Below are 12087 nucleotides of genomic sequence, written 5' to 3'. Positions count from 1 at the left end.
CAAAGTAAACTAAGGTGAATCTACTGGTGGTGACGTGTGTGGTTTGCCATCACACTGGTTCATCTGGTTCCTTCGTTGGGCCGCTGCAGACCCAGAGCGCCCCACCAGAGCTGCATTTTTGGAGAGTCGTCTGGCCATCACAGTTGTCTAACAGGTGCTACGATGAAGAGATAATCGGTGTTCTTCACGTCAGTGGTCATAATGCTGGTGCATGTTGCTGTAAAACCTGCATATACCTGTCAGAACTGATGGTGCCTTTCCAGATGTGCAAGCTGTCAATTCCATAGGCACTAATCCACCCCCAGACCACAGAGATGCAGGCGTTTGAACTGGGAGCTGATAACAAACCAGGTGGTGTCTCTCGTCTTTAGGCTGGAGGACGTGGCGTCCATGTTTTTAAAAGGAATTTCCAACCTTGAGTCCTCTGACCACAGAACAGTTTTCCTCCTCAGTGACGACCGTGTTCACGTGTGGCTGCTTTAAGCTTATCTGTGGATGCAGCGACAGTCGTGCCTGAGGGAATGAGGCACATCCGTTATTCATTTCCAGCCTCGTCTCCTGCACACAGAGATTTCTCCAGATTGTGAGTCTGGTGATATTATGTACAATAGATGATGATCACAATTTTACATCGAGGAACATTATTCTGAAATGGTTTCTTATCATGTAAATGTTCACATCTACCAGCATTAACACCAGTTTGTGGTCCACTGTGCCGAAACATTTTTCAGCTTCTCCCCCAAACTGTCTCGTGACCTTTTCGTTTCCTTTGTCAGCCGCAGTGTTTCTAAACCTGCATCCTCAGCGTTGTCCTGCTCGCTGTGTTTGAAACTAACGCTATGAAGGAATGTGCTCGATGTCTGCTTATCTGACGGCTTCGTCGTCGCTCCTGGCTGACACAAGGATCCTCTTGTTGAAAAGACACAAAGCAGACTCTATCTGTCCTCTTTTCAAACACCCAAGGTGATAACAGGAACACAGCCAGCAGTAAAACATGTCTCTCAGCCAAGGCTGCTTCAGATTTGGCTTACATAACCTTCTTGGCAGGATGTGGTGCATTCTGGGAAAGGGAAGCTTGTGGGGGATGCGGTATTTTGGGTTTTGACTGTTATCAGTGATAAAGAGCAGAACAGTGAAGGTCACTGGCCTGCAACAGCTTGTGTGCCTGTACGTCTTCTCACGAGCTGTAAAGCACGATGTGTATAAGCAAAGTTTTGCTCCAGATGAATGAAAATCATTGTTGCTTCAACCTGATCTGATCCTTCATCTGGGATCAACAAAGGTCCCTGTGTCGGGGGAATGGTGAAAGGTTACGCCAGGTAGAAATCAGATCAGGTGGAGGTCTATTGTTCTGCTAGAAGAGACGCCTCAGGTGAATCGAAAAGGCTCCGATGGATTATAAAGGAAGTGTGCTCTGTGCTGACTCGCCCTTTGTGCTCACAGGATTTGCATTTTGCAGTCAGCTACAGCCCGGCGACTGTCTCGTTGGTCCAGTTTTATTCCCGTGTGCCGATTACGCCATATGAGGAAGTGATGAATGCCCCCATTGTCACAGATCAGCCCGTTGAAGAGGAGCATAAACATCAGAGTCTCATGTTGTCGTGTCTGAGTTTCGCCAAGACAAATTTGCGCTCGACTACAAACAATGTTTAGTCTGAAATGCACCTGCTATCTTACCAAGGATTAGATGAGACAACTGACACCGCTGTAACAGCAGGGCGTGTAATTTAAAGCTCGGGCACAGTGCGAGACCACAAGCAGTACTTATCTAGATGGTTGGTTCAGATGTTGGTGTCAGTTTGTCTGAGCATCATCAGAAGGGCTTCATTTTAAAAAGGATGAGGGGGGGGGCAGGCTTCAGAGCAAACAGAGCGGAGTCGTTCCCGCGCCCCCGGGGTCTTTTGTTCCCCTGGACTGTTCAGCACATCCGGTGGAACCTGAAAAACACGTCGCCCGGCTCAGCCTGACATTTGCTGTTGTCACAGTTAGTCAGAGGCTTCAGGGGAAATCCAAGAGCCAGTGATGATCAGCGCTCATGTGGTTGTTTAATTGCTTTTATCAGAATCAGAAGACTTTATTGGAGAGATTATTTTGGTTACAGTGCTCCAGCAGAAACAGTAACAAAGACAGACACCACACTAAGTAAGAAATAGACACGACATATACATGACTTATATACATTTGATTGATAAATAGCTGAATAAGAGGAGAGTGTGTGTAAAAAGGGCGCAGCTATTGCAGTGTACAGTGTGTTCAGTGGATGAGAGGCCACATTATTAGATACTCAGAAACGTGGATTTGGTCATCTGGACGTTTCAGTGGGTGAAACATGAGACCGTGGTTGAAGGTTTCTCCCGCTCACAAAAACCTGACGTCCAGATGAACAAAATCAACTTCAAGCATTATTAGATCCACCCTGCTGGTTCTTCGTTCTTTGTGTTACTGATTCAACGAGGAGTCCCAATGAGACTTTGCTCCATGCTGACAGCATCTCACAGCTGCTGCACATTAGTTTGTTTCACCGCAGCCCAAAGGTGCTCTGTTAGAGGCTACAGTTCATGCTAAAGAAAGCAGCGTGAGATGATTTGATCATGGTCATGGTCGGCAACAATAAACTGCTGTTTGCTCGCTTGCATATTTTCTCTTCTTCTCACCAGTTTTCGGACGATTCTGTTTGGAAAATCCCCGATCAGCAGATTCAGGCCCAAGTCTACATATCCCAGTGCACTGAGGTGCTGCCATGTGATTGGCTGATTGGATGTTATTCCTCTAACATGCAGTTGAACAGGTGTGCTTAGTAAATCTGTTGGATGAGCTCATCTTTGTGCTGTCTTATTGTTAGTCTGTATGCTGGGCTCTATGAATAAGCTGAAATGAGTGATTCAGTGATTGAAGCCTTCTCTTCCATCACGTCGGTGCCAAACTGCATTCTGTTGCTCCCACTTCTCAAAGCTGATCAGTTTGCAGTTGTTTCATAGCCAATAAAGAGCCTTTCAACATTTTACAAGGTGATTCTCTGTTCGCAGCTTTTTTCCATCAGTGCTTCAGGATGCAGTGTTGTTCAGGGCTGATGCGGGTGGCCGGGAGGTCTCTGTGGCATTTCAAAGAATTAAAAAGAACTTCCCCCATCCACGCACACGCGCACACACGCACTTATTCAAACACATTTTCTGGTAGTCCAATGCTCGTGGTGCCAAGGCAAATTAGCCTCCTGGCAGCAAGCATGGAAAACCTCCTTCATGTCAGAATGTGAAGATGTGGGCAATTTAAGAAGCGAAGTCTCTCCCTGGAAAGACCCGGGGGCTTTGTGTAAAAGTTTCTCGCCATTATCAAAGTTGTTTTTGAAAGTCTGGAGAGCATGTGTCATGTTTCCAAGTAAATGGCTGCATGCATGTATATGTAGGGTAAAAGGGAACCTTAATGCCTGAAGGAACCCTTCTGCGCACAGAGTGATGTGCAACGAATCAAAAGGGAATAAAAGCAAGCTGAGAGATTCTCTCACCAGGTACACATCAGGTGAACAAGATGCACTTTTGTTGATGGTGCACTTAAACTCTGTGTGAGGATTTGTTGTTTCGAAGATTGCAGCCTGAGGCGGTGCACTTCACTCCAGTCGGACCATCAAAGCAAACGAAAGCTGTTTCCTTTGTCTATATGAGCTGCCTTTGTGTCCTGCTGATGGTGTTATTTGAGATTTTCTTTGAGTACGTCTCTGCGTTCAGAAGCAGGTCTCTGGGTTTGGTTTCATAGTCTTTTATAAATGTAACTAGAAGGTGAGGATTTAAACAGGCTCGTAAATCTGAAGGATAAACAGGAGAGAATAATTGCATCGTCCTTCGTTCACCCTGAAGACAGCGGCGCTCCCGGTGCGAGTGCAGCTCAGCTCTACACGGGGGATCTAAACACAGCCTCTCTGATTTAGGAGCTGGAACGGAGCAGTCGCCAGCCTCCCACCAGAGCTGGCAGGATCGGTTGGCTGTCTGGCGGCTGTTGCTGATGAGGGGAAGGCGGGTGGAGTGGGGGAGTGGAGACGGGCAGACGCTGCCAAAAGACCAAAAGGCCACTAACTGCTGTAACGGCAAACACCAGACTAGGACAAAGCCGGGTGGATTTCCTGCACGCAGGGAAAATTATTTTGTTGCTAAAAGTCTGTTTATATAATTACTCAGTAGTACTGCAGCAATTACCTCTATAGAGTTGCATCCCTGCAGTTCTACAAATCCAATGAGGAAAGTTGTCACAAAGCTGAGACCATGACTGAAAAAGTGTGAACGGGCCCTGAGACTCGAAATAATGCAAAACCCCCCAAACTCAGCCCCAGTAACACATCACACCTGCATATCAGTTCCTGCGAGCACCTGAGCTGTTCGCCTATGTTCAGCCACTGCACCCATGTTTGAGGGATGGAGCTGCATGTGGGTGTACACAGTTTGCTTCAGGTAATAAAAGCAGTTTGGCTAAGGTTAGATCAGGATATTGAAGTTAAACATTAGCAAAGTCATGCCTCGCATTGCTGCTGACTTCAACCTTCAAAAGTATTCCCTATTCTTTATAGGCAAAAGAAAATTTAGCAGATGAGTTCATTAAAAGGTTTCCTTCTTATGTTGAAAAGAAAAGCAATCAAAGTGTGGTTTCTCCTGCAAGTGTTAAACATCCATTTCAAATCACGAGCAGCTGATTTCAGCTACTTTAAGCACTGGTAGCATCGATCCGTGATCAGCGGTCCTCTGGGTTTAAATGCCTTGTTGATGCCAGATGTGAGAAGCGAATCTCCCGACTGTTGGAGCTGTTAGGAAAGCAACAGTGGCTCTAATAACCGCTCGTCACAGCCAAGATATGCAGAAGAGAATCTCTGAATGCACAACGCAGAAGACCACACCTGTCAGCTCAGAGCAGGACACTGATTTCCCTCAGGCTCACCAGAATTAGACAAAATAGAAGCTTGGAAAAAGTCGCCCGCTCTGATGAGTCTCGACTTGGGATGGTGGGGTCGGAATGTGACATAAACAGCAGGAGCGCAGCTGGATCCCCGAGTACTGATTACGTGTTGTTTAAATGCAACACTCTGCCATGTCTGCTGACGCCGGCGTGTCACAAAGCTGAGATGATGTCAAACTGGGTTCTTGAACAGTGAGTTTACTTAAATGGCCTAAAACTGATTTCAACAGAAGGTGTAAGGTCAACCCACAAGTCTGCAGCTGTGTGATGCTAGCGTGTCACCATCATGGTGCCGACAGGGTTTAAGGCAGGACCACCCGGAGTCTAGACGCTGATGTGGTGGTGAAGATGAAGAGGTGAATGATGGAGGGCACAGATTTAAACCATGAGAAGCGGCGCCTGATTGGTTCAAAGAAAGTGGGCGTGAAGATGATTGGACTAGAATAATGACGTCGGTATTGAAAGCGGTAACAAAAGCAGCCGAACACCCAGGAAAGCAGGCAGATGACTGATTACAGATCTTAACTTAACCATAAGCTTCACTTCTATTAGACAAACAAGACAAAGTTCAGTTTCCAGGCAGACGCCACCAAGTATCTCCTACTCGACAGTTAACACAGCTGTGAGTGTCCCGAGGTTTTCATCACCTCTGAATTTACCTGATGCAACAGCGGCGACACTGTCTGCTGTGAAACCGCTCTTCATGGTGCAGACGCATGAACAGTGTACTTTAAATCACACAGTGTCTCTTTTGATCCACGGATCTTATTTCATTTGCATTAAGCAGGATCACACCTTACTGTCACTCGGCTCGGTCATCTACTGTAACTTGCACCCGAACCTGTTCCACACAAAGGCAGACTGCTCTATTGTTAGTAAAGAAAACCTCTCCCTGCTCTTTATTCCTCCCCTCGGCCCTTTGGGAAATGGTGTGTGTAACCAATCAGAGAGCAGCAGCTGGGTCCTCGCCTTCTTTGAACGTAACCTCGTCAGTTCAGTTTCCTCCTTGAACAACGCGCCCAGCTACAGTGAGATTTGTCATGAATCATTCAGCGGTGTGCTTGCTTGCAGCGCCCGGCCTCCGCCGGGCCTTTCCTCCTGACTTTCCTCCTGACTGGGAAAATTATTTTTGTATATCAAAAGCAGAGCGAGCTTCTCGGGGGAATTCGAGGGGTCTGAGATGAGATGCAGGTCATGAAGCTGCCACATGGCACCTTCTGCACTCACACTTGTTTGTCTGTCTCTATATGTGTGCATACATCCATGAGAGTGTTAATGCAGCGTGTCTGCTCCATTAGTTTTGTATAAGCCTCTGCGCTCTGCTGTGAATGAGGAGGGAGGACGACACACGTCAGGCCCAGACGCAGACAGATGCTGCTGACACATCTGAGTGTCTCTATTGTATTTTTCATCCTCGGTGTCACGTCTCATCCGGAGTGGTCAGCCAGACACGGCTCAGCAGAAGGGGTCGCCTCGAGCGCGCACGCACACTTGTGGTTTGTTTTCATAGTTCTGTTTGGGTGGGACTTTCTGCGGCGTGTGTGTGAGAGAGGGCGGGTTTAAATCTGCCACGCTGCAGCTCCGAGGCCTTCATCAGGCTGTGGACGATGCTTTTGATGCCCGTCTCTCTGAGCAAAAGGGGGCTTCTGATTGGAGAGGCTGCGTGTGTGTTTTTATGTGTGTGAGCATAAATTTGTCACCTCGGGCAACCTATCAACCCCTTCCATGCCAACCCAACCTTGAGCAACCCCCTCCTTGAGCCTGGCTCCGTGCCGACTGGGAATTCATGTCTGTTTTATTAATGAGACTCAGAGGAAATGGCAATTACATGAAATAAAATCTCAGTGCATGAGATAAAAGAAGGAGCTTGGGAGTGTTTTTAGTTGGTAGAGGAAGAGAAAGGCATCTTTTTGTACCACACGAATCCAAAAATGCCCGGCTTGCCTGGAATGTCCGCTGGCTCGACTCCGCTCTGCCCACGGTCTTTGCTCATCGGCTACGATCGGCGGATGAAGCCATTGTGTGTTTTTTCCTGTGAATGAAATTGTCCCCGTGTTGACTTTGTGATGTGACTGCATACCGCTCCTCTGCCAACGCACACACTTCACATGGTCCTCCCACCTTTGTCTTCAAAGCGGAGGAGAAAAATCTATAAAATACTTCTATTGATTTATTTTTTTTTAGAGAGGCACGCAAATATTTTGTTAATATCCCATTTTATACAGAACCTTTGCTTGAAATCATATTTTTTGAAGGAGAAAAGCTGAAAAACATCAATGAAAGTTTTTGCACTTTTCTCAGTTTTGCTGTTTTGTGCAGTTAAACCACTGAAGAAGCTCAGAGGACCCGTCACTCTGCTGCACGTGCCAGCAGCATGAGTGCCGTATAAAGACAGCTTTGCAGAAGCCAAACTCTTAAATATCTGCAACAGCTCGCTGACGTGTCCAGGGTGAACCCTGCGTCGCGCCTCGTCAGAAGATCGGCTAGAGTTAAGGTTTTGCTCCAGGGCCTCTGCAGCTCTGGACAAATGTCTTTTTTAGAGAGCACTAAGATCCTCCAGCCAACTGCTCCTAATGCAACCAAGGTCTCGTTTAAAAACCAGAGGTGACCGTGCATTTGCCATTAGACTCTGGAATAATCTCCCAGTTGACATCAGGACATCGGAATCAATTCAATCGTTCAAATCCCGTTTAAAAACACACTAGTTTAACTTAGCTTTTTTCAAATTAGTGTGACGTTCATTCGGCCTGCAGCACGCCGTGTTAATGCAGTTTTAAGTATAATTGTACTATTTGTTCTTTGTTCTGCCCGCACTGCGGTTTCATGTGAAGCACTTTGATGTACACTAGCCTTTTAAATGTGCTACATAATAAACTTTGACTTTTTATTTATAGATCATCAGTTAGATAAATGCAGAGGAATAAAAAGTGTAACATTTTCCTGCCATATGGAGCCAAGTGGAAGCACAAGCAGGAAATGGAAATACTTGAGTATGTATACAGCACCCCAAAGTTGTACTTGCAGTAAGTGCAGCACTTAGTACCATTTAGTCTGGACCAACCCACAATCAGGGGTCGTTATCGTCATGACGACTTGAAATTTGAATCTGCAGGCAAATAGCAGTAAAACGCAAGATGCTTGTTTGGTGGAGCTCGAGCCTGAGTGCAAGGAAGCAAATATATGAAGCCCATCAAAGACCTGAAAGCTTTGATGGGCTGTGTCCTCCTCCTCTCGTTCCCCTGCAGTTTACTGGGTAATTACTGCATTGTGTAAACAGCTATTTCTGTAGCAAGTCTGGATGCTTCCATCACAATGCTCACATCTCCCTCTCTCTCTCCTTCACAGCCACAGCTCCTCGCTGCACTCAGAAATTAATCTGGTGGAGAGAAAGTGAGAGAGGGAGGGTCAAAGGTTGCAGAAGTCTACAGGAACAGGCGCAGAGTGAAATGTTCATACATGTGAATGCAGTTTTTCCAATGTCACGCATGCATAAGTTCAGCTGCACAGCATGTGTGTTTGTCACTGAGATCTTAATTAAAGGTGCCAAACAACACTGCACGCATAGGTGTTTACTTTTTATTGTTCTTTCCATTTATAGAAGCGTTGGAGGACAAAGCTGATTACAGGCTTCCTGAACGTCATGGCAGAACACCTGTATTGGATTTCATTAAAGTCTACCTAAAAATGCAATTAAATCAAAGCTTTCACAAAGCTGCAGACTGGAGGTAATAAAAGCTTAAATGTAGGAGTAAATAACAAGCCGTTACCAATAACAGCGATAGTGATACTTTTAACTCACAACAATAATGATCACTGTGATTTCGAAGTACACACAAACAGCTGTAGATGTTGTTCATAGTGCATGTTTCAGGTGGAAACACCGACTTACGACATGAATTTGTTCCCGAGGGTCTTTTGTAAGTCGAAGCACCCATCGCGCCTTTTGAGTGAGGCGATGCTGTACGATAGATTGACAGACCACGTGACTTTCGTGCATTGCATGCCGGGTACTAGTGGCAAAACAATGAAAGCAATGCATCAAACGCAAGTATTTGCAGCGCCGCAAAACATTCATTCTTGGTTCCAATACCTTCTTGCTTTTTCTTTGCCCCCCAAAAAGGTTCTGTACAAAACGAAGGAAACAATGCCAGTCCGTACAAAGACAGACTTGATGAAAAGTCAAAGAAAAGATACGAGGAAAAAAATCAAAGGAGTGAACGGGTCAGACCCTTACGAGCACACAGAGTGGACAGAGTGCCCAACTTTCACCACGCTCAGATTTATAATCATACGGTTCTTGGAGTGAGTGCACACACTCATGAAGTTTAGTAACTTCAGGTCACTGCAACAAGCCCAGGTACAGTTTACCGACGGATGGGTGCAGGACCTTGAAATGCACCGTGTAGAACGAAAGACCATCGTACGTATCATAAGTTTACCAGTCTCACAAATCGTCGTCATAAATACACATTCCTTAACCGTTTATTAATAGGACCTTTGAGCTCAACGGTAATTAATTAGTAGTGGAAATAATTTCTGGTAGCATCACAGAAATGTAGCAGTGACAATAAGACTGTATGCTGTAATCGTACTGGGCAATTAGTGATACAAAACAACTGTTTTATCCTGTGAATAAAAGTATATGTTTTTGTCAATGTACCATAATAACAGAAGCGAAACACAATATTGTGTCAGGACAATTCACTATTTATGCACAATAAACAAAGGAGCATAGCGCGACAATTTCTGTTCAGCGCCAGACTTGCTTGTAACCTATATCACCAATTATGTTATGAAAATGACGCATTAACTACTAAAAAACACTGACCTTCGTGTAAATGTTTGGAGCAGACTAACCTGTGAGCTGGAGTGTTCTGGGACGTTATATTTGATCTTTGAATGGCTGCAATCCAGACCATCCGTCGCCTCTTTGTTACTTCGGAAACATGGCTCGAACAATTTCTCTTCAACGACGTAATCCGATAACAACCGATCTCTTTACCCGTCGGCTTCCCGTGGCTGTCATGCGACCGGCTATTGCAGTTAATAATACAACAGCTTCTTGACATTTTTGTGTTTCTTTTTATCGCTGTATAACTGATTTCGATTGAAAGCCTGCGTGCGCTAGTACCGCTTGCCACGAGTTCCCAGAATTCTTTGCGGTTTTACCCCTGAATGACGTCACATTTTCTAATTGTTGTCTAATTGGCTAATTGTTAACTAGAACAACAATAAATCGTTCAAGTGGAACAGCGAAGCGCAAGTACGGAAGCCAAGGGGTTGTCACATGATTGTGGGCATTGTAGGCTCAGCCAATCAGAGTTCAGCCTTCCTAACTTGAATTTATCGTGAAATGGGGTCTTCGTAATTCCACTGTACATGTTTTTATTCCCCATTTCATATTGGTACCAATATCGGTACTGGTATCAGACCACCTCTAGTTTTAAGACTAAATTCCACCTCGTTAAATCAAATGTCCTGTTTTTTAATGTATATTTACTTTAAATTCCAAACACACAACACTCTGCATATGGCTCAGTCTGCTGCCAGCACACATTTAACTCAGGAGATTCAGTTCTGCCTTGCTTGGTGCTAGCCGACCTGTCAGCTCCTCAGAGCCCCACACACACACACACACACACACACACACACACACACACACACACAGAAAGCAGAGACGAGACAACCCCTGCATTCGCTCCACTGGTTAGACTGTCTGACTGTCTCACACTCTGTTTACTCCTCATTTGCTTACCCAGCCAGCTCTGAAGCCGTGGAGCGGCTGCCAGCAGAGATGCCCGCAGCTATGGAGGGGGGAGGGGGGGATAACAGGGGGGAGACAGAAGGACAAATTTGACACCAGTAGCAGAGACGGCACAGAGACGGGGGACGGCATTGTTTGGTAATTGTATACTCTTACAGGCTGGACAGGCTTGTGGTCATTTTCTCAGTAGTAAAACGAGGTAGACGGTGAGGCGGGGCATCGGTTGATGAAGATTGATTTGTGCCTGTGCAACCAGGGAGACTTATGTAAGAGTGAAGGAGGGACGTTTCCTCCCTTCTGCAGTTCGACTCGCCTGCTGATTTTTTCAGTCCTGACAAACTTCCACATGCAGACATGCAGTCTGCAAACTCCCCTGTGCGTCTGCACTTGGACCACATATTTGTAACTTTTCTTATAAACGATTGCAAGTTTTTGTATGCAAGTTGGGGGATCATGTTAAATGTTATTTGACAGGACAGAGCGGACAGTAGACTGGAAAACAGGGAGAGAGTGAGAGGAAATGACATCAAACCCAGGCCACCTAAACCAGGTGAGCTATAATGGAGCCGTTCACGTTAATATCTCGAGATCATAGGAAGCCTTGAAGCATCTTAAGATGAAGATTTAAGCACTTGAACAATCTTGATGCAGACCGATAGCCTTGATTTATTCCCCTCTGTAGCGTTTAAAATTCAGAATTAAAGCCCCTTTACTCTCGGCTCAGATCTGAGCTGCCCAGAAGGCCTTTATTGATCCATCGATCGGGCTTCCTCCTGCCGACGCGTCATCAAGGCGTCTCCTTTTGTTCCTGTCCAAAGCAGGCGCGGCCCCCAGCTGAGGGGGTCTCAGGCCAGCGCACGCATGCCAATATTTGGGTGAGTGAGGCAGAGTGCAACGTCTCTGTCCGTTCCACCTCACTGCTCCTTTTCTTATGGGTTCACAACAACCCCCCGCTTCACACACAAACACACGACCACAGACACACATGAGGATGAAGCATAAATGCATATGTGCACAAAAACCACACACACATAAACAGAGACTCCACATATCCTCCAATCCAGTCATGACAGCTCATCCAACCTTCCATCCCCCTTTCCCAGTGTGTGTGTCTCTGTCTGAGGTTCTTTTGTGTCCAGCGGACTTTGAAACGTCTATTTATTCGCCGTGGTTTAATTGTGTTGTCGGCAAGTTCTGTTAGCATCACAATAGGAGCCACTGACCGACCGGCTCATGGTGCCAGGCCTCCTTTCAGAGAGGCCGTTTCATTTTTAATGCGCCTTTGCATTGTTTCCAAAAATTCATAAATTAACCTTTTGATGAATCTCTTACCCACAGTGGCACAAACGTGTGCACATGCTTGACTGGACACGGCCCGTTACAGC

This window comes from Aulonocara stuartgranti (genome assembly GCF_965226115.1).
Source record: "Aulonocara stuartgranti genome assembly, chromosome: 23".
Taxonomy (NCBI): domain Eukaryota; kingdom Metazoa; phylum Chordata; class Actinopteri; order Cichliformes; family Cichlidae; genus Aulonocara; species Aulonocara stuartgranti.
This window is presented reverse-complemented; position numbering follows the sequence as displayed.